At 33.1% G+C, this 22,031-nt stretch overlaps 1 protein-coding gene and 1 pseudogene across 1 annotated transcript in view; both read left to right on the top strand.

Moving 5' to 3' along the window:
* The window catches only part of LOC119601984 (calcineurin-binding protein cabin-1-like), a 446,878-nt gene that overhangs the window by 398,974 nt on the left and 25,873 nt on the right, over nucleotides 1–22,031 (top strand). The window lies entirely within an intron of this gene.
* Nucleotides 17,875–18,572, top strand: LOC119601987 (annotated as a pseudogene).

The following is a 22,031-nucleotide window of genomic DNA, read 5'->3' as shown; positions in this document are numbered from 1 at the left end:
TTCTTTAAAAAAAAACAGTGAAAAAAATTGCTTAACATTGCTAAATTACTTAAGAAATTAGTTCTTGGAAAGATTTCGAGCCGAAGAAGTTTTGAATCCGCTTATAGATAACGATAAATCACCGATTTTTGGACCCGATTTTGAGCAATATTTCACATTTTGGCAATTCTTGGTGGTTAAAAGGGGCTTAAATATCAAAGTATCTTGATGGACAGGTAAAATAAGTTGAATTTAAAACTAAAATTTTAAGAAATGTAAAAATTTCAAAAATTAATTTTAAATTTAAGTATAGTACTGTTTTTTAATTAATACTAGTAATGACCCAATACGATCTATTGCAAAAAATAAAACAGAATGCTTTTAAACGAGGGAAAGAAAATATGTTTTTTTCATTACCTTTTCTAAAATCTAATACGTTTATTTTATGGAAAAAATTACAATTATATATATATATATATATATATATATATATATATATACAGTGGTGGAAAAAATAATAGAAACGACTTTATTTAGGGGTGAAAAAAATTTTTTGTATATTATTGTAAATTTTGTTGTCTAACTAACAAGAAAAAATTTAGTCCATTTGGTCCAAAATTACGCCCGGTATTCAAAAAAAGGCGGACCAAGGTATGGTAAATTTTGTATCACTTAATTTTTAAATGCCTATAACTCTGATATTATAAGAGATAAGTAGTATGTCCAAGCACGTTTTTTCAAGATCTCGTCGAGCGCTTTCAGAAAATATAAAAATCTTTGTATTTGGGTGAAAAACAAAAAAAAAATTGCACGAGTTTTAAAATCTTACATGTCGTAGGTACCCTACTTTGAGCCGCCACAGCGCCGTCCCTGGGGCATCTTACCCGTAATAATTTTTTGATTTGTATCTTAAATAAAAGGTATTTAGGTCTACTTTCCTATGATAAATTGAGTTTGTAAGTTTTTTTGCTCCATCGTATTTTATTGGAACGATTCACAGTATTACACTGGGGACATAAGCTGAGATTTCTTAAACTGCGTTTTGTATTTACTTTAAAAAATTTGAATTTAAAATGATATTCTCAATATCAAAATATACTGTTTCCTCGGTTTTTTATGTTAACGTGTGTTTTTTTCAACGCCTGGTTGACCATATGAGCCTGACGGCTGAATTGGAGCCACGACTTTAAAATTTTCTTTAATAAAAAAACAGTGAAAAAAATTGCTTAACATTGCTAAATTACTTAAGAAATTAGTTCTTGGAAAGATTTCGAGCCGAAGAAGTTTTGAATCCGCTTATAGATAACGATAAATCACCGATTTTTGGACCCGATTTTGAGCAATATTTCACATTTTGGCAATTCTTGGTGGTTAAAAGGGGCTTAAATATCAAAGTATCTTGATGGACAGGTAAAATAAGTTGAATTTAAAACTAAAATTTTAAGAAATGTAAAAATTTCAAAAATTAATTTTAAATTTAAGTATAGTACTGTTTTTTAATTAATACTAGTAATGACCCAATACGATCTATTGCAAAAAATAAAACAGAATGCTTTTAAACGAGGGAAATAAAATATGTTTTTTTCATTACCTTTTCTAAAATCTAATACGTTTATTTTATGGAAAAAATTACAATTATATATATATATATATATATATATATATATATATATATATATATATATATATATATATATATATATATATATATATATATACAGTGGTGGAAAAAATAATAGAAACGACTTTATTTAGGGGTGAAAAAAATTTTTTGTATATTATTGTAAATTTTGTTGTCTAACTAACAAGAAAAAATTTAGTCCATTTGGTCCAAAATTACGCCCGGTATTCAAAAAAAAGGCGGACCAAGGTATGGTAAATTTTGTATCACTTAATTTTTAAATGCCTATAACTCTGATATTATAAGAGATAAGTAGTATGTCCAAGCACGTTTTTTCAAGATCTCGTCGAGCGCTTTCAGAAAATATAAAAATCTTTGTATTTGGGTGAAAAACAAAAAAAAAAATTGCACGAGTTTAAAAATCTTACATGTCGTAGGTACCCTACTTTGAGCCGCCACAGCGCCGTCCCTGGGGCATCTGCGGGGTTCATCTTCAAAACTTAAACTCGAATACACCTTGGCTACGCTCACGCCAAATTTTATCCCGATCGGATCAGCCGTTTAGAAATGCCAGATTTATTTCCAAAAAATTTCGATTCTGCCCCACTGTGGAGCGCCCATTTAAAAAACTGAGGGTTCACATTAGTGGATAGTTCATTATATTGAATGTTCACATTACCGCGAGTTCACTTACTATATGTCTTTAAATGTATTAAACATATTGGCAATCATAACATAGAATTTAGTCGTAATATATTACATACACAAAGAGTTACATGTCTTATGCGATGGATTTAAAAGTCGTAAGATGTCGCCTAGATTTAACGAAACAACGTATTCTCTATGCTGGCCCTAATGAGTTCAACCACCTACCTGATAATTTAAAAAATATTTCAGTATTGTCAACCTTTAAAAGAATTTTGAAAGAATATTTACTAGAAAATGTTGAATTATTTCTTGAAAATTAGTAACAAAACATAACATAATTGTAAATAATTTAAGATGCCTTTTTGCCTCTATAAAGCCATTTCGGCGCTGAGGCATAATATATTATTGAATATGCAAAAAAATTTTTGAAATAAATAAAAATAAATAAAAAAAATAAAGACCAAACAATGCAAAAATGCATGATTTTTATAAATACATGGCTTTGGAAATTGTCAATAACTTTGTTGTTTGTCCTTTTGATATAAATTTGTTATACCTCTTTGGATAGATAATAATTTTCTCTAGATGATAAGATTTGATAAACAATAAAAAAAATGATTTTAATAGCACAATTTTTGAAGAAATAAAAAAAGTCCTATTATTTACCTAATTTTACACTTTTCAATTGAATTCCGGCACGGGTTCCCGTTATCCTAATAAACAAAACGAGACCCATTCAAACAAAATCGATATTTTAGACACCTCTAATACACATATTTTACCTCAGCGACCCCAAGGGGTGGTATTTTTGAAACGATGGAAAAATTATTATCGTAAAACACTACGCAAACGCCATAAATGGAAAAGCTCTATCTACTTCAAATCATAAAATCGGAGATCTCGTCTTTATAATGACCGATCTTCAGCCGCCTTACGAATGGTTCAGATAATAATGTACGCATTACCGAAGTAAAAATAAGATCAGGAATCATTACTCGGCCCATAGTCAAATTAAAATCTCCATAAATCCATAATGAGTACCATAGCGCAATCCGAACAAGCGAGGACCAAAGCCACAACGAGTGGTTACAAGACACCGCTATGTAAGCTGTTTAGCTAAATGTCATGTGGTACAGTCTTGCACCTAAATGGCAAGCTGTCGCAACGTGCTCACCTAAATCAACCCACAATTACCCAATCAACCGGTCATCAACTGCAACAAAATAAGCCAACTGTATCAACCTCAACTCTAACCACAACCCCAAATAGAATGATAATAACACTGTGTGACACTCATTATAATGCTTTTTATAGACCTAGATGAGATGATCATTTTACCATTTTTAGAATCTTCAATATACTCTAAAAGTAGAAAAATGTTGAAAGAAACGCCTTTTTTAACTTTACAGAAAAAAATATTTACTAAAAAATTATTTCTCAAAATTTTCTTAGTCGATTCAATATTTTTCAACTGTTTTGAAAAGAGTTTCCTTTGTACTTTTTAAAAAGTACTCACACTTTCATATTTTTACGGAAATGTGTAAAATATTTAGATCTAAATACAATTTTTTATATTTCTTTTTAAATGTTTTACAATTCAAGATCATTTTTGACCCACACTTTATTTGAAAACATATTTTTAAATATTTTTTTATTTTAGCTCAACTTTTATGAATAACTTAAGATATGGAACGTGGAAATCAGATAAAAACTGACAACTATACAGACCTACAAACTTCACTAGGTCTCGCGGTGAGTGTATTGATTTTTTGTAATTTTGTCACACCGTTTAATTGAAGCCATAAAGTATTTAGCCAACGATCTCTGTTCCATCACTAAGAAGCTGCAGTGAATCAACTAAGTTATTTGCCTACCTTTTTTAAGAGAATTTTTTGTTCATAAATAAAATTCGACAAAACAGTTAAAAAGTAAATTTTTGTTTTCCAATTTTTGGTGCATTTGTTGTTGCATTTTATTATTTTTCATCAGAATTTGTAGGTCAATAAAGTATTTTGCATTTTTTAAATTCCGGTTAATTTCGTTGGGTTTTTCAAATTATTTTTTAATTACATTCTAGAATTAATTTTTTATTGTTAAAAGGAAATGTGTTAAGTATTTTTCAATTGCAATTTGCAAAACTGTGTGAAACTGTGAAGTTATTTGCGTTAAAAATGTTTAAAGGGAAATAATGAGGCAATTCCAATATAAAAAATTTTTTTAGATTTTTAGAACAAGTGTAAATCAATGAAATACAATTATGAGATGTTTAATCAATATCACCAAAGAATATTAAATAGAGTAATTGATGAAATGACCCAAAGAATTATTAGAATAAACGCACTGAGTGGTCTTTCAAAATCTTTAACTACCAAATGGGAGCGGCTTGTATCCAAGGAAAACCATTTAACTCCTCATTTATCTTATCCAAAGTCCATATACGAAGTAGGAAGAACATTATGTTTAAATTTAGACATCTAAACAGACATTAGGTTGCTTGGAACCAATATAAAGTGAACTGTCCTGTAGTATATATATATATATATATATATATATATATATATATATATATGTATATATATATATATATATATATATATATATATATATATATATATATATATATATATATATATATATATATATATATATATATATATATATATTTATATATATGTATATATATAAGCTGAAAAATATTGCTTTTGTGGACCTTAGGTGATGATAACCGCCTCTGTTTGTAAATATCTAAATTATGTATTTTTCCTGTACTACAGGACAGTTCACTTTATATTGGTTCCAAGCAGCCTAATGTCTGTTTAGAGGTCTAAATTTAAATATAATGTTCTTCCTACTTCGTATATGGACTTTGGATAAGATAAATGAGGAGTTAAATGGTTTTCCTTGGATACAAGCCACTCCCATTTGGTAGTTAAAGATTTTGAAAGACCACTCAGTGCGTTTATTCTAATAATTCTTTGGGTCATTTCATCAATTACTCTATTTTATATTCTTTGGTGATATTGATTAAACATCTCATAATTGTATTTCATTGATTTACACTTGTTCTAAAAATCTAAACAAATTTTTTATATTGGAATTGCCTCATTATTTCCCTTTAAACATTTTTAACGCAAATAACTTCACAGTTTCACACAGTTTTGCAAATTGCAATTGAAAAATACTTAACACATTTCCTTTTAACAATAAAAAATTAATTCTAGAATGTAATTAAAAAATAATTTGAAAAACCCAACGAAATTAACCGGAATTTAAAAAATGCAAAATACTTTATTGACCTACAAATTCTGATGAAAAATAATAAAATGCAACAACAAATGCACCAAAAATTGGAAAACAAAAATTTACTTTTTAACTGTTTTGTCGAATTTTATTTATGAACAAAAAATTCTCTTAAAAAAGGTAGGCAAATAACTTAGTTGATTCACTGCAGCTTCTTAGTGATGGAACAGAGATCGTTGGCTAAATACTTTATGGCTTCAATTAAACGGTGTGACAAAATTACAAAAAATCAATACACTCACCGCGAGACCTAGTGAAGTTTGTAGGTCTGTATAGTTGTCAGTTTTTATCTGATTTCCACGTTCCATATCTTAAGTTATTCATAAAAGTTGAGCTAAAATAAAAAAATATTTAAAAATATGTTTTCAAATAAAGTGTGGGTCAAAAATGATCTTGAATTGTAAAACATTTAAAAAGAAATATAATAAATTGTATTTAGATCTAAATATTTTACACATTTCCGTAAAAATATGAAAGTGTGAGTACTTTTTAAAAAGTACAAAGGAAACTCTTTTCAAAACAGTTGAAAAATATTGAATCGACTAAGAAAATTTTGAGAAATAATTTTTTAGTAAATATTTTTTTCTGTAAAGTTAAAAAAGGCGTTTCTTTCAACATTTTTCTACTTTTAGAGTATATTGAAGATTCTAAAAATGGTAAAATGATCATCTCATCTAGGTCTATAAAAAGCATTATAATGAGTGTCACACAGTGTTATTATCATTCTATTTGGGGTTGTGGTTAGAGTTGAGGTTGATACAGTTGGCTTATTTTGTTGCAGTTGATGACCGGTTGATTGGGTAATTGTGGGTTGATTTAGGTGAGCACGTTGCGACAGCTTGCCATTTAGGTGCAAGACTGAACCACATGACATTTAGCTAAACAGCTTACATAGCGGTGTCTTGTAACCACTCGTTGTGGCTTTGGTCCTCGCTTGATCGGATTGCGCTATGGTACTCATTATGGATTTATGGAGATTTTAATTTGACTATGGGCCGAGTAATGATTCCTGATCTTATTTTTACTTCGGTAATGCGTACATTATTATCTGAACCATTCGTAAGGCGGCTGAAGATCGGTCATTATAAAGACGAGATCTCCGATTTTATGATTTGAAGTAGATAGAGCTTTTCCATTTATGGCGTTTGCGTAGTGTTTTACGATAATAATTTTTCCATCGTTTCGTTTATTAGTGTATAAAACTAACTGTTGTAAAATTTTAGTCCCATCGGATAACGGGAACCCGTGCCGGAATTCAATTGAAAAGTGTAAAATTTGGTAAATAATAGGACTTTTTTTATTTCTTCAAAAATTGTGCTATTAAAATCATTTTTTTATTGTTTATCAAATCTTATCATCTAGAGAAAATTATTATCTATCCAAAGAGGTATAACAAATTTATATCAAAAGGACAAACAACAAAGTTATTGACAATTTCCAAAGCCATGTATTTATAAAAATCATGCATTTTTGCATTGTTTGGTCTTTATTTTTATTTATTTCAAAAATTTTTTTGCATATTCAATAATATATTATGCCTCAGCGCCGAAATGGCTTTTTAGAGGCAAAAAGGCATCTTAAATTATTTACAATTATGTTATGTTTTGTTACTAATTTTCAAGAAATAATTCAACATTTTCTAGTAAATATTCTTTCAAAATTCTTTTAAAGGTTGACAATACTGAAATATTTTTTAAATTATCAGGTAGGTGGTTGAACTCATTAGGGCCAGCATAGAGAATACGTTGTTTCGTTAAATCTAGGCGACATCTTACGACTTTTAAATCCATCGCATGTCTTGTAACTCTTTGTGTATGTAATATATTACGACTAAATTCTATGTTATGATTGCCAATATGTTTAATACATTTAAAGACATATAGTAAGTGAACTCGCGGTAATGTGAACATTCAATATAATGAACTATCCACTAATGTGAACCCTCAGTTTTTTAAATGGGCGCTCCACAGTGGGGCAGAATCGAAATTTTTTGGAAATAAATCTGTCATTTCTAAACGGCTGTATTCAAGGTGTATTCGAGTTTAAGTTTTGAAGATGAACCCCGCAGATGCCCCAGGGACGGCGCTGTGGCGGCTCAAAGTAGGGTACCTACGACATGTAAGATTTTTAAACTCGTGCAATTTTTTTTTTTTGTTTTTCACCCAAATACAAAGATTTTTATATTTTCTGAAAGCGCTCGACGAGATCTTGAAAAAACGTGCTTGGACATACTACTTATCTCTTATAATATCCGAGTTATAGGCATTTAAAAATTTAGTGATACAAAATTTACCATACCTTGGTCCGCCTTTTTTTGAATACCGGGCGTAATTTTGGACCAAATGGTCCAAAATTTACAATAATATACAAAAAATTTCAGATCAATATCATTTACAGATCCAAAAATATACGTTTTTTAATTTAAAAATTCAAAAAATTTTAGATTTTTGCCGTTTTTTTGCCAAAGATGTGTCTTAACTCTTTTATTAATAAAATAAAATTTTCTTTAAGAACATATAACAATTTTATAGTTTTCTAAAAGGTATCTTTACGCAGAACGCTTTGGCGTAAAAAACTTGTCCTATTTTTTTGAAAATGTTGCCAATGCGTCCTTCCGAATATGACCTATTTTTTATCAAAACTTCAACATTGGGCGACATGTTCTAAAATCCCAAAGCTGGGATCAGAAAACTGAAAGCAGTTTTGGAAACCTCAATATGTTTTCTATTTACTCCAAAAGTATTTTCCCAGCCCTGAAAGAAATGTGGACCCTATGGGCAAAAAAGTAAAAATCCCATTTTTGGGATTTTCATTCCTATTTTTGGGAATTGCGGGATGCCCTTTGACCTTTTCAATTTTTTTTGCATTTTCTTATTTGAAATGAGAAATTTAACAAGCATTGAAAATTTCATTGAGTTTTGTACATAAATAAAGATTTTGTCATATATTACATATTTGTTTAATTTCTAAAACTATGATTTATATCAAAATTTTAATAGGGTCGCAGATAGCTACAACAATTTAGTCCATATTTATCCTTTAATATCATTTTTTAGTTAGATATGGAAATTCTCGACCCTTTACAAAAAATTTCAAGCCAATATCTCAATTACATTCAAAAATATGTTCATTTAAACCTGTGTCCTTTAATTTAATCTTTTTCATATTTTAGTATTAAGTATGACAGAACATACATTTGGTGTTGAATAAAATATTTGGACAATTTTTAAAAATTATTTAGTTAATTATTTTATTAAAAATTATTTAGTTAATTATTTTATTAAAGCTCGGGGGAGTTTTCCAGTTTTTTCCTACCGAGCGCGTCCCCGGGTGGCGGATAGGGGGTGGTGATGGACCATCTGTCCTCTCCCAGCTTTAATTTCACTTAAGCTGAGGGAGGGCAGATTGTCCACCACCTGGGAATATTATATTCCCCGCGGACCAAAAAACTGGAAAAAAACAAATATGGAAAATAAAAATAAAAAGATAAAAGTTACGGTGCAGGGCCTAAATAACCCAGTACCGGCGGCAAGTGTTGATCTACTCGCGAGTCACGTGTCGTCGTCATCCTGCAATCGTGAGCAGAATACTACTACGGAGGTGGGTACCTTGGCCTCCGTGGCAGACAATGCGTCAAGTGTACAGCATGCCGCTGGCAAAAATATAGGGGTGAAAGAGAAGGATGTACTCGGAGAGAGCTCTAAGCTACCTCAGCCTTTAAATATAGGTGAGGGTTCCGACTCTGAATCCTCAGATGATAATAATAATACCATTATAGCAAATCCCAAAAAGGATGAAGTAGAGCAAATGGTGAAAGAGGTGAGTGATAGCATAGCTAAACTACCTATTACTAAGAAAAGACTTTCTGGAGCACAGAGGAGGAAGTTGAAAAAGATGCTTCAGGAAATCATAGTTAGTCAATCCCACGACACTCCAAAGGAAAAATCGGACTCTCTCACAAGATCTGAGGCAAAAAGGATCAGGTCTCCCGAGGAGTTGACAACTGAGAATAAACCTAAGAAGAAAAAGAGCTCCCCGTCTTCTAATACACAGTCGAAGCCAAGCCGTACTTCACTCAAAGGAATCTCAATTGAGAATCCTGCGAGTAAGGGTGACAACGCCAAGCCAGATATTCCGAAGACGAACACGTCGGCGAAATCAACCTCGAAGGTAAGGGAATCTCAAAAGAAGCCCCGAAAAACGAGGAAGGAGAAGCTAGACGGAGGAAAAGGAAAAAAGCCGCCATCTTACGCCAAAGTTGCCAGAAGTAGGCACCGGGACGATCTCTGCTATGCAGTTTACGATGCCGGTAATCCGACAGGCAAAATTCCAATAGACCAACAGAGTAAAATAGAAGACCTGGTCAACAATAAGATAGTGGACCATGCAATCGCTTCAAAGGGCAAACGAGAGCGAGAGCTGTGAGTTCAGCATGGGCGTGATGTTGATGAGGTTGGCATCTCACCAATGTGTTAGCACCCTAAAGAACTTGGTGAAAAGTATCCCTCCTCCCTGGGACGGCGCTAGGCTGGGACTGGCAAAGAAGAGCGAGCTTCCGGTGCTCCTAAAGTCCACTGTCTACATAAAAGGATGGGGCAGTAAACTGGCTAATGAACGTATACTGGAAATTCTTGGAGGTCAAAATGCTGAGCTGGCCGTGGAAAAATGGGATGTCTTTTACAGGAAAGAAGAACCTGAGGGAACTTTATTTGTAATAGGTATCGACCAGAAATCCATGGCTAGTCTTGCCAAGAATAAAGGTAGGGTTTACTTCGCCTCTAAATCTGTCATATTCAAAATTGGGAAGGTGCCGATTGGAAGGGCTGTTACAACAAGCCTCGAAAAGGACACTAAAAAACCTAAGACCACAGCAACAGTATCCACTACTGATAACGTTGAGAAGTCAAATCCTAAAATCGAGGAATTTACCATTAACTCGCCAGAAGAAAGTGTAGTTGCCCTTTCCAAAATTGGGAAGGCGCCGATTGAAAGGGCTGTCAAAACCGGCCCGACAAGGACACTAAAACACCTAAGACAGTACCCAAAGCATCATTAGCAAGTACTAGCAATGTTGAGGAGTCAAATCCTAAAAGCGAGGAGGAAATCACTCACCCGCCAAAAGACAGAACAGCAATGCTCTCCAGAATTGGGAATGTGTCTATTAAAAATACTGCTATTCCTATGCCTGATAAGGACACCGCAGTGCCATCAACAGTACTCACTGCATTAATAGCCACTTCAGGCTATCCGGAGGAGTCAAATCCAAAGAGCGAGGAGGTGACCACCAACTCGCTGGAAGACAGTTTAATGGATGACCATGATTGAGGTTATCCAAATAAACCTCCATCGGAGCGAGACAGCTACCAACGCTCTGATGGCTAAAATCAACACAGGTAAAATACATATAGCTTTAATCCAGGAACCTTGGACGATTCGCAACAAGGTTTCTGGATTAAATCACGTAAATTTCCAACTTTTCTACGCTGATACAGGATCTCGCCCGAGAACATGTATCTTATGTCACAAGAACTTATGTTTTCTCCTCTCAACAGGATTATCAACATCGGATGCAACGGTGCTGAAGCAAGGTCGTGGCAACATATTCCTTGCATCTATTTACCTGCCTTTCGATTCTCCGACACTACCACCAACGTCGGATCTGATGAAACTGGTTGAAGAGGCACAAAGGAAAAATAAGAAAATTGTAATAGGTTGTGATGCCAACTCGCACCATGTAGCTTGGGGTAGTACAAACACCAATCGCAGGGGACAAGCCCTCATGGATTTCTTTAATACTAAAGACTTGATAACATTGAACTTAGGTAATAAAGCTACCTTCGTCAATAGAATCAGAGAAGAAGTATTAGATATAACTATATGTTCAGAAGAGCTTATAAACGAAATTCAGGATTGGAGAGTTTCGGACGAGCACTCTATTTCTGATCATCGGTACATAAGCTTCAAAATACTAAGGCCACCACCAAAGCCGATAAAGTTTCGGAATAAGTCTAAAACTAATTGGACAATGTTCGGGACCTTACTAAAGAACCGTTTAAGTCAGGACACTTTTCAATGTTGAAATAAAGAGGATATAGATGCCAAAGTGGAAACGTTCACAAGTGCCCTGATTGAATCGTTCGAGGACAGCTGCCCTCTGCGAGAGCGGAGATCTGCCCAGGAAAAACCCTGGGTAACTGGGGAGATCCGAACCTTGGGAAGACTCTTCGCAAAGCCAAACGAGACTCCTGGAAACTTTTCTGTGAACAGGTAGATAGCGTAAATGACGTATCGAAGATAAAAAATTCCTATCCAAAACTCATGTCCAACCGGAATCTATGATCGATGACACGGACAGGAGGCTTGAGGATATGGAGGAGACAATGAAACTCCTAATGGATTCTCATTTCCCACCCGGTATATCGAATAACATAGATGAACCGATATTGGAGGAAGGGGAGGGTAACACGGAAATAGTTATTACAACTGATATGGTTAAAGGGGCAATCAAGAGCTTTGCTCCCTATAAAGCTGCAGGGCCGGATGGAATTTTCCCGGCACTTTTGCAGATGGAGGCGGGACTGGTTTCCGTACATCTGCCACAGATATTCACTGCATGCTTAAAATTGACATATACCCCAGTTAAATAGGAGGATGCAAGGGTAATATTTATACCCAAACCAGGGAAACCTAGCTATGCGACACCTAAGTCCTATCGACCGATAAGTCTTACGTCCTTCCTACTTAAAACCTTGGAACGGATAGTCGATAGCATGGTTAAAAGCAGCATACCATACAAAGACCTTAAATATAAGCAGCATGCTTATGTAAAGGGACGATCGGTGGAAACCGCTTTAAATGAAGTTGTCCACTACATAGGTGAATCTTTCGATAGCAAACTGTATACACTGGCGGTATGCATTGACATCGAAGGCGCTTTCAATAACGTGCACACTGATACACTTATCCAATCCCTAGACCAGTTTTATGTTGACCGGGTGCTCCGTAACTGGATCAACTACATGCTAAGGAACAGATGGATAAGCTGCGAGATGTACGATATAACTATCAGGAAAAAGGTATTTCGCGGTATACCACAGGGTGGCATTTTGTCACCTTTACTCTGGGTTACCACGATTAATAGCCTCCTAAGGACCCTAACCGAGAAAGGACTTAGACCTGTCTGCTATGCAGACGATGTCGTAATACTTTTAAAGGGAAAGGATCCAAATTACTTGTGTAGAAGAGCTGAGGAGGCTCTGAATACGGCCTTGAGCTGGGCTTAACCGAGAGGCCTCAATGTTAACCCAGCGAAGACGGAAATCTGTCTTTTCACAAGAAAGACAAAAATTTCTACATATACTGAACCTTGCTTCCTGGGCAAGAAGATACCGGTGACGGACAAAGTTAAGTACTTAGGTGTAATACTTGACCGGAAATTAAAATGGAGACACCACATAGAGGATAGGATCAACAAGGCACATCGGTGCTGGGCGATATGTAGGAGAACCATAGGCATGAAATGGGGTCTTAGTCCTACTATGACAAATTGGCTTTATAAAAGTGAATTAGACCAATTCTAGCTTATGCTTCAATAATCTGGTGGACTGCTTTGGACAAAAAGTGTGATATCAAACTACTACAGGGAGTTCAGCGTACATGCTGCTTGGGTATAAGTGGTGCCATGTGTACTACTTCAACCAAGGCTCTGGAAACGTTGCTAGATATTCCACCCATTGAAACATATATAAGATATGAGGCGGCGCTTACAGCCGAACGGCTCTTTACTTTAGGCGAACTGGCCAAAAACGGTTATAGGACACGTCATCAATGTATACTGTACACATTGGAAGGTTATACACATTCATCGGACGTGCCTGATCGCATACCAGACACTGAATATGTCGGAAACTTTGAAACGCTAATCCCAGATAGAATGTCTTGGTCAAGCGGAACATTAGAGCAAATACCAGTAGGAATCCGTTGCTACACGGATGGCTCTAAATTAGGGGACAAAGTGGGCCTTGGGTTCTTTATTGAAGACCCAGAAACAGAAATTTACCACCGTTTACCTAATCATAACACAAGCTTCCAGGCAGAAGTACGAGCAATAACGAAATGTGTAAATTGGATTAGAATAAATATGGCGCCCACAGGGCTTAATATATTTACCGACAGCCAGAAGGCAATTTGTGCGAATAGAATTAAATCTAAGACCGTATTGGATTGTAAGAAAGCTTTAACTGAATACTCTCCCAGAGGTAAGGTTCACATCATATGGGTACCAGGCCACTCGGGAGTAGTCGGCAACGAAAGGGCGAATGTAATAGCTTAAAAGGGAAGGAAGCTCGATGTAGTTAACCTGACAAACGCAAAACCATTCGACGCAACAAAAGCTGAATTAAAAATATGGATGAGAGAATCACATAAGGCCTCTTGGAATAATGAAACGGTGGGTAGAACCACAAAGATTCTATGGGGTGACCCTGATGAGAGCAAGACGAGAAATCTTCTCAAAATGAGCAAGTCTGAGGTTAGTATGATGGTACGTATTCTCAGTGGACACACAGGATTACGAGCACATCTATACAAAATTGAACGTGCGGATTCAGACGAATGTAGAGCATGTGGAGAGGACAGTGAAACTCTGGAGCACTTTCTTTGCCATTGTCAGGCATTCGTCGAAGTTAGATCCAAGTATCTTGGAAGTGATGTTATTCCGGAAATAACATTCTTAACCAACACCGATTGGAAGATTCTTAGGAATTACGTCCAGGAAACTGAGTTTCTGAACATGGAAAAATAATACATTCAGTGAACAATTTTTTTTTTTTTTTCTTGAATTGGAGCGCACAACAGGCCCGAAAGTGGCCTAGGTGTATTTCTTCGGATTTGATGTAGTATACATCCTCCTATCAACCTAACCTAACCTAACCTATTTTATTAAAGACTATAACATTGTATATACAATAAAAAAATTATAATTTTATTATGAGCCACGCACAACAACACCTAAATCACCCCACACAAACCACCTTTCCCGCCCACCGAAATATAAAACACAATTTAATACAATATCATCAGTTAGTATAATAGCTTTTTTTATTTGAACTGTTTATCTTAAACATAATACAATTAATTCTTACAACCTACTTATATAGTTAATTCCTAACACTACTTATTTTCTATAAAATAATCTGTCATATCGGTATACATATCCAGAAGGTAATATAAGTCCTTTAAATATTCCTTGTTTTGAGATGATAGAGTTTCATAACAAATCCATCTTTTTCGCATAGTTGAAAGAACAGGATCAGAAGATAGAAGTAAACTATTAAAAATATCTTCATTCTGTGATTGCCTGGAGCATTTTCTTGAGCTGAATAGTTGAACATGCTTAAAATCTCGATTCCTCGCTTCCTGGGCTTCTTCTGTTAACTCTCCAAGTGGAAGAATATTCGATTCAATTATTATTTGACCATGACACAATACTTTGTGTACTGTTGGTGTTAATTCCCTCCATGGATACAGAGATACAAGTAACTTAGATATTTCAGATGTATATTTCCCAAATCGATTTCCATTAATTTTATGTTTACTATTCAGTGCCATTAAAATAGTGTTAACTCTTCGAAGCAACTCCTTGTCGATTCCAGTTATTTTTGAAGAAATTTCAAAATCACGAAAAAACCTTCTCGCCGTATTACCGTCATTTGTACTACCGCACCTTGGAAGTGGTTTGTCGATGATTAATTCCATCTGAACTTTAAATTCTTCTTGGATTCTGCTTTTTTCCGCAGCTCTCAGTTCTTTCAATTCTTCATTATTTTTTGTTGATTTAGTAAGATTCTCTGGCACACTTCTATATTTGAGGTCGTATGCTATGTGTAAAAAGTAATCCAAAAATCGTATTCTGGCATGAAGTGGTGAAATTCCGAAAGACAGGACTTCTTCATTAATACTTCTGCTTTTGTTTATATTTGAGAATTGCGACTTTTTCTCATTACATATTGAGCATCTCCAGAAGGAAGAAGTTTCTGTTATGGCAAGCTTAGCTGATATTTTTCCTGGATCGCCTTGTATGATGGTAATATATTGTGTCCTTTTTCATGCAGAGCTTTCCTTAATATTTGGTACTTATTTCGACTGAGACCCAGTTCCAACATAAGCGCTATTGCTTCCTCTTCAGTAAAATTTGATTGTGATGTTGGAGTTGGTATACTTTCCACAATTCGCTTAAGTCGTTTTGGTGATGCATTAGGAAGAATAGTTGCAATATGTACGGCATCCATAGGTTGGTTTTCCTTTTTCAGCATTTCGTTAAATGTATCAGCAATTTTCTCATTTGAGATTGAAAAAAGTTTTTGTGTGACCCCCTTTTTTTTGACCTTGAACATAAGTCTTCGTATGACTTGCAAGGCGCTCCTGTTGATGTGTTGTAAGTTGAGATTTCCATAGTAGTTTCCATCCAACTACAAAATTTTAATCGAAATTTCTTTTGATTTCCATCCACAGACTTACTTTTTACATCAAAAAGTTTTGAAATGTCTTCAATTCTTCCTGGCCCTTTTGAAGATACACTCCATAAAACGGAACACAACTCTTCGTACTTTAATGTAATCTTCATTGTAGATTTATTAAATATGGTACTTAAAATCTGAGAAGTTTACTTATATACCAATTCTTGTCATTTCCGATACAGGTACGATATTTAAATATGTTCTGTCATATTTAATACTAAAAGAATCGAGAATTTCCATATCTAACTAAAAAAGATATTAAGGGATAAATATGGACTAAATTGTTGTAGCTATCTGCGACCCTATTAAAATTTTGATATAAATCATAGTTTTAGAAATTAAACAAATATGTAATATATGACGAAATCTTTATTTATGAACAAAACTCAATGAAATTTTCAACGCTTGTTAAATTTGTCATTTCAAATAAGAAAATGCAAAAAAAAATTGAAAAGGTCAAAGGGCATCCCGCAATTCGCAAAAATAGGAATGAAAATCCAAAAAATGGGATTTTTTACTTTTTTGCCCATAGGGTCCACATTTCTTTCAGGACTGGGAAAATACTTTTGGAGTAAATAGAAAACATATTGAGGTTTCCAAAACTGCTTTCAGTTTTCTGATCCCAGCTTTGGGATTTAAGAACATATAAAAATCTTTGGGTGAAAAACCAAAAAATGGCACGAGTTTAAAAATTTTACATGTCGTAGGTACCCTACTTTGAGCCGCCACAGCGCCGTCCCTGGGGCATCTGCAGGGTTCATTTTCAAAACTTAAACGCGAATACTCGAATACAAAGTTTAATGGCTCGAAATAGTGAACATTTTTTTTTATAATTTTTGGGGACTTTTTAATTTGTAGAAGCATTTATTTTTAATGTTGGGAATCCCCGAATTAATAAATACCATAGCATGCCATTATTTTAAAGGTATTTAATGCTTGTAGCTTTATGTAACTTGTTGCGGTAGGTTCGTGAATTTATTTTTAAAATTAGTGATGTCTAAAAACAGTCGAAAGTTTTTATCCTTAAATGAAAAATGCGAAATTTTGGAATATTAAAAAAAGGATCGAGTGTTACAGTGTTAAGTAAAAAGTATAAAGTTGCAAAATCAACGATATGTTCAATAAAAAGTAAAAAAGACAATGTTTTGAAATGTGTGAACAATACGTTTTATGGGCCCGGAAAACGCAAAACATTACGATCTTCAGAGCTTTCAAAAATGGAAAAATCGCTCTATAAGTGGTTTATTTGCATGCGGAATAAAAACCTCCCTGTAAGTGGGTTGATGTTGAAAGAGAAAGCCAAACAAATTCACAAAAATATAAGTGAAAACGGAAATGACTTCAATGCTAGCGATAGGTGGCTACAAAAATTTAAACAGAGATACGGAATTCGGCTCCTTCAGATAAGCGGTGAAAAACTTTCTGTGCAATCTCAGTTCGTAAATCCTTTTAAAATTAAATTGAAAGCAAATATAGAAGATTTGGGTTCATCCAATGATCAGTTGTATAATGCCGATGAGTCTGGTCTATATTGGAAACTTCTCCCACAAAAGACATATGTAACGTCATTGGAGAAAAGCGCTCCAAGTGCAAAATTGGAAAAACAAAGGATAACATTTTTATGCTGTGCAAATGCGTCAGGGTCTAAATAAAACTTTTAGTAATAGGAAAATCGAAAAATAATCGCAGTTTTAAAAATTTGATCTGTCCAGTAAACTACAGAAATTCAAAGTCTGCTTGGATGACTTCTTCCATTTTTAAAGAATGGTTTCACAACTGTTTTGTGCCAGAGGTAAGTAAACATGTAAAAATAGTTCAATTGGGATTCTTACTGTTTTATTTTTCATTAAGGTGACAGATTTTTTAAAGAAGAAAGGATTACCAGTAAAAGCTTTACTCATAATAGATATTGCCCCATCCCATCCACCAGAATCCGACCTTAAATCCGAGGATGGTTCCATAGAAGCTATGTTCATGCCTCCAAATGTAAGGGCTCTGATCCAGCCAATGGATCAAAATGCAATTAGAATCACCAAACTTCATTATAGGAACAGTCTTCTGGCAACAATTATTGCAAGAGAGGGGGATTTGCTTGAATCGATGAAAAAATCACACTTAAAGAAGGAGTTTCTATTCTAGAGGCATCCTGGAACCGAGTTGGTAAAGAAACTTTATCTAACTGTTGGAAAAATATTTTGAATATGGTAAATGATGAAGACGATCCTGAATTTAATGTTCCTTTGAGCGTTTTAAAAGAAGAGTGGCAATCAGAGGATAGATCTTTAGAAAATACTGCTGCAGATCTTCTACAGACATTGTGCCCTCAGGAAGTATTTACTGCTGTAAACATTAGAGATTGGATCAATAATACTTGTGATTGCGTCACGCCATTTGATGAAAATGATTTAATTGAAGAGTCCGACGATGATGGCGACTGTATTATTGAAGCGCCTGAAAACAACATTAAAGCCAAAGAAGCTGTCGAAATTTTTAACAAAGCTGTCTAATGGGCTGTCCAAAGCTGACATTAAAGTATTGAAAAAGATCAGGGAATTGGCGGTAAATAAGCTGGTCGAACAAAAGAAAAAACAGAAAATAATAACCTATTATTTCCATATTTAATTATATATCTATGTTCCTAAATATCTTTTTTCATTGTAAGTTTTATTTATTTTTTTGTCATAATATTTTGTTTGTTTTTTATACTCTTTATAAAATGGATTTTTAAAAACTTTTTATGTTCCAAATAAATTACAAAAAGTTTTTTTAGTAATCTTTGCATTTTCATTCCTTGCAGAAATGAATGAACAACTGGATTGTACCAAAACGCAAGGGTAGGTTGAAAACAATTTTTAATGCTTTGTTTTGTGATGATTGCAATGATCTCAGTGCTGCATTCATTTTATAACCATAAATTACTGGAAGATAAGTACAATGTGAATGAATTAGTGATTGATAGATTAACATTTTTGTATGAACATTTAATTTGTTCTTGTACTTATATAGAATTCCAATGCCCGTTGAAACTTTTGATTTTATATTATAAATGTGGTTTTCCCAGGAAAGATTGTGATTTAGTACTATGCCAAGATATTTTACACTTTCTGATTCTTTAATTAGTTGACCGTCTATATGGACACTCATAAGTTCATAATTTCTGGATAAATGGTGTTTAAATCTGACGAATTTGTTTTTTTTTTTTTTTTTTTGGAATTCAATATTAATTTATTTAACCCTAAAAATTCTGATAATATTGAAGAATCATGTTCAATATTTATTTTAAGTACTTCCTCATGATCATAATTATACAAAAGACATATATCGTCTGCAAACATAAATAATTGGCCATTAAATTCCAAGTTTTTTATGTCATTAATAAAAATGTTTAATAATAATGGACCAAGTACACTGCCTTGTGGAACTCCGCACACTACGTCCAGTTCATTACTTCTGTAATTGTCTAACTGCATGAATTGTTTTCTATTTTTTAGATAATCTTCAAATAGATCGAGAGATTTTTTTGAAAAACCAACATAATTTAGCTTTTTAATAAGTATTTCGTGATCCACCAAATCGAAAGCTTTGGATAAGTCAAAAAATACACCGATACCGCTACAAACATAGTCGATAACATTAATGACCGCTTCCCCCGATCCACTACCTTTCCTAAATCCAAATTGACGATCGTACAGTATTTTTTTTTTCATCTAGATAATTTGTTAACTGGTCATACATTAATTTTTCAAATATTTTGTCAATAGTTGGAAGAATAGAAATTGGACGAAAATTTTCAATTTTGTTGGTTCCTTGCAGTTTAGGTATTGGAATGATTTTGTGTTTTTTCAAAATATCTGGGTATTTGGCATCATTTATCATTTTATTGAATATTTTTACAATACATTCTGAAACACGCGTTTTTCGTATTAATAACATTTTGGGAGTAATATTATCGTAACCTGGACTTTTATTAATATTTAACGTGTATAAAATAAATTCAATTTTAGATTTTTTTTTGTTGCAGGAACTAATGTATTAAAAAAGTAAATATTATCATTAATATCTTGTTGAATAACACTTCGTATATTTTGTAAAGAATTGTGGATAAATGAATTAAACGCTAAAACTTTGTCATCAGTTGAAGTTATAACTTCATTATTTATAGATATGATGTCTTTAATTGATTTATCTTTCTTTCTAATTGTATTATTAAAAAACTGCCAGGTTTTCCTAAAATCGCCACTGTATTTCTTCAGATTATAAGTATAATAGCTGTTCATGAACTTTTAATTAAATTTTTTTATAACTAGGGTTAATCGTTTCAGACGTTCACATATATACTTATCATTTTTATTTTTTCTTCGTGTTTTTAACAATCTATTTTTTAATTTTATTAACGATATTAACTCTTCCGACATCCAAGGACATATTTTATGACGAAAATTTACTACTTTAGTTGTTCTTTTCGAACATAGTATTGCTGCTAAAGAAAGAGTTTTTACAAGTTGCTCACATTGTTCCGAGGAAGTGCTTTCATCTGAAATATTAAGATTCCTGTCCAAGTACGAACCAAATTTTCCATAATCTACCCAACATACTTTATCTGTTGTACATTCATGATAGTTAGAGGTAGTTTTTATTCCACATAGTATTACATTGTGATCAGATAATTTGTTTTGAATGGAATTAACAGAAATTAGATCTGAACAATTACTGAAAACACAATCAATACTTTCTGGTCTAGTTATTAGATGATCAGAATATAACGATTATATATATAACGAAATTTACGATTGGGTATACTTGTCTGTGCAAAATAGATTATAATTAAAATCTCCAACAAATATGCTTGGAGAATTTTTAACACCATCAAGTAAATGTTGTAAAATTTCCGAAAAGAGTTCCATTGTACATTTTTGCGATCGATAAAGCGAAGTAAGTATCAAGGGTTTATTATTTATTTTAAAATTTGGCAGTGATATACAGATTAATTCCAAAAAATTTTGACTTTTGGCAACAAGAACAGTATAATTCATTTGTTGGGAAATATACATAGTTGTTCCACCATAATTGTCACCTCTACAACAATGCACTGCATTATATCCATTAATGGTGTACAGATCAACAAGTTTTTCTTCGAACCACGTTTCCTGTACCGCAATAATCTCAGGAAGTATGGATAATTTAGCTATTTCAGATTTAAATCTTTTAAATTTGTCAATTGATGAAATACTTCTTACATTAATAGAAGAAATATTAAATGATTTCGAATTATATTCACTTAAGTATACATTAAATGTTTCAAAATTATAAAAATATCTAGTATTCATAATAATAACTTAGTTAAAAAAAAGTAAAATTTATACAAAAAGAATACTTAAACATTTAATTAGGAGATTCAAATTGAAGGTCATCATCATCGTCAACATCATCATCATCATCATCAACATCAATATTTTACGGTTAGCTCCACACCCAACCGTTTTACTCAACAATTCATCGACGTCAACCATGGTTTTCAAAATTAATTGCCTAGACTTTTCATTTTTCTTAGCAAAACTATTTCCATTTTTAGCATAAATAAATTTGAATCCCACTTCCTTTAACGATTTTCCATAGTTTAACAGTTGTAATGTTTCTTTGCAAAGAAAATCATTTATAAAAACATTTTTCAATTCATTTATTTCCTTTAATTTGGATTTCTCACGCATATGTTTTTGTTTAGTTAGCTTGTTTGTAAATTTCACAACAATAGATTTTCTATTATTTTGTTTGTTTTTCTATTTTGTTTATTTCAATTCAAAAAATAGGTTTCATCTACATCATCTTCTTGAATATTGACGCCTGCTTTTGAAGCTATATTCAAAACAACATACACGGCTGTCATTTTATCATCAACTTCGATTCCATTAATAATGCAGTCATTTTGAACTCTGGTGTTATTTAAGAATTTGACAGTAGATTTTAAG

This window comes from Lucilia sericata, unplaced genomic scaffold (genome assembly GCF_015586225.1).
Source record: "Lucilia sericata isolate MDLA Ls3-8-SP2 unplaced genomic scaffold, ASM1558622v1 Contig000203F_arrow, whole genome shotgun sequence".
In the NCBI taxonomy this organism is placed as follows: domain Eukaryota; kingdom Metazoa; phylum Arthropoda; class Insecta; order Diptera; family Calliphoridae; genus Lucilia; species Lucilia sericata.
The sequence above is the reverse complement of the archived record's forward strand: the minus strand, read 5'-3'. Positions and strand labels throughout refer to the sequence as shown.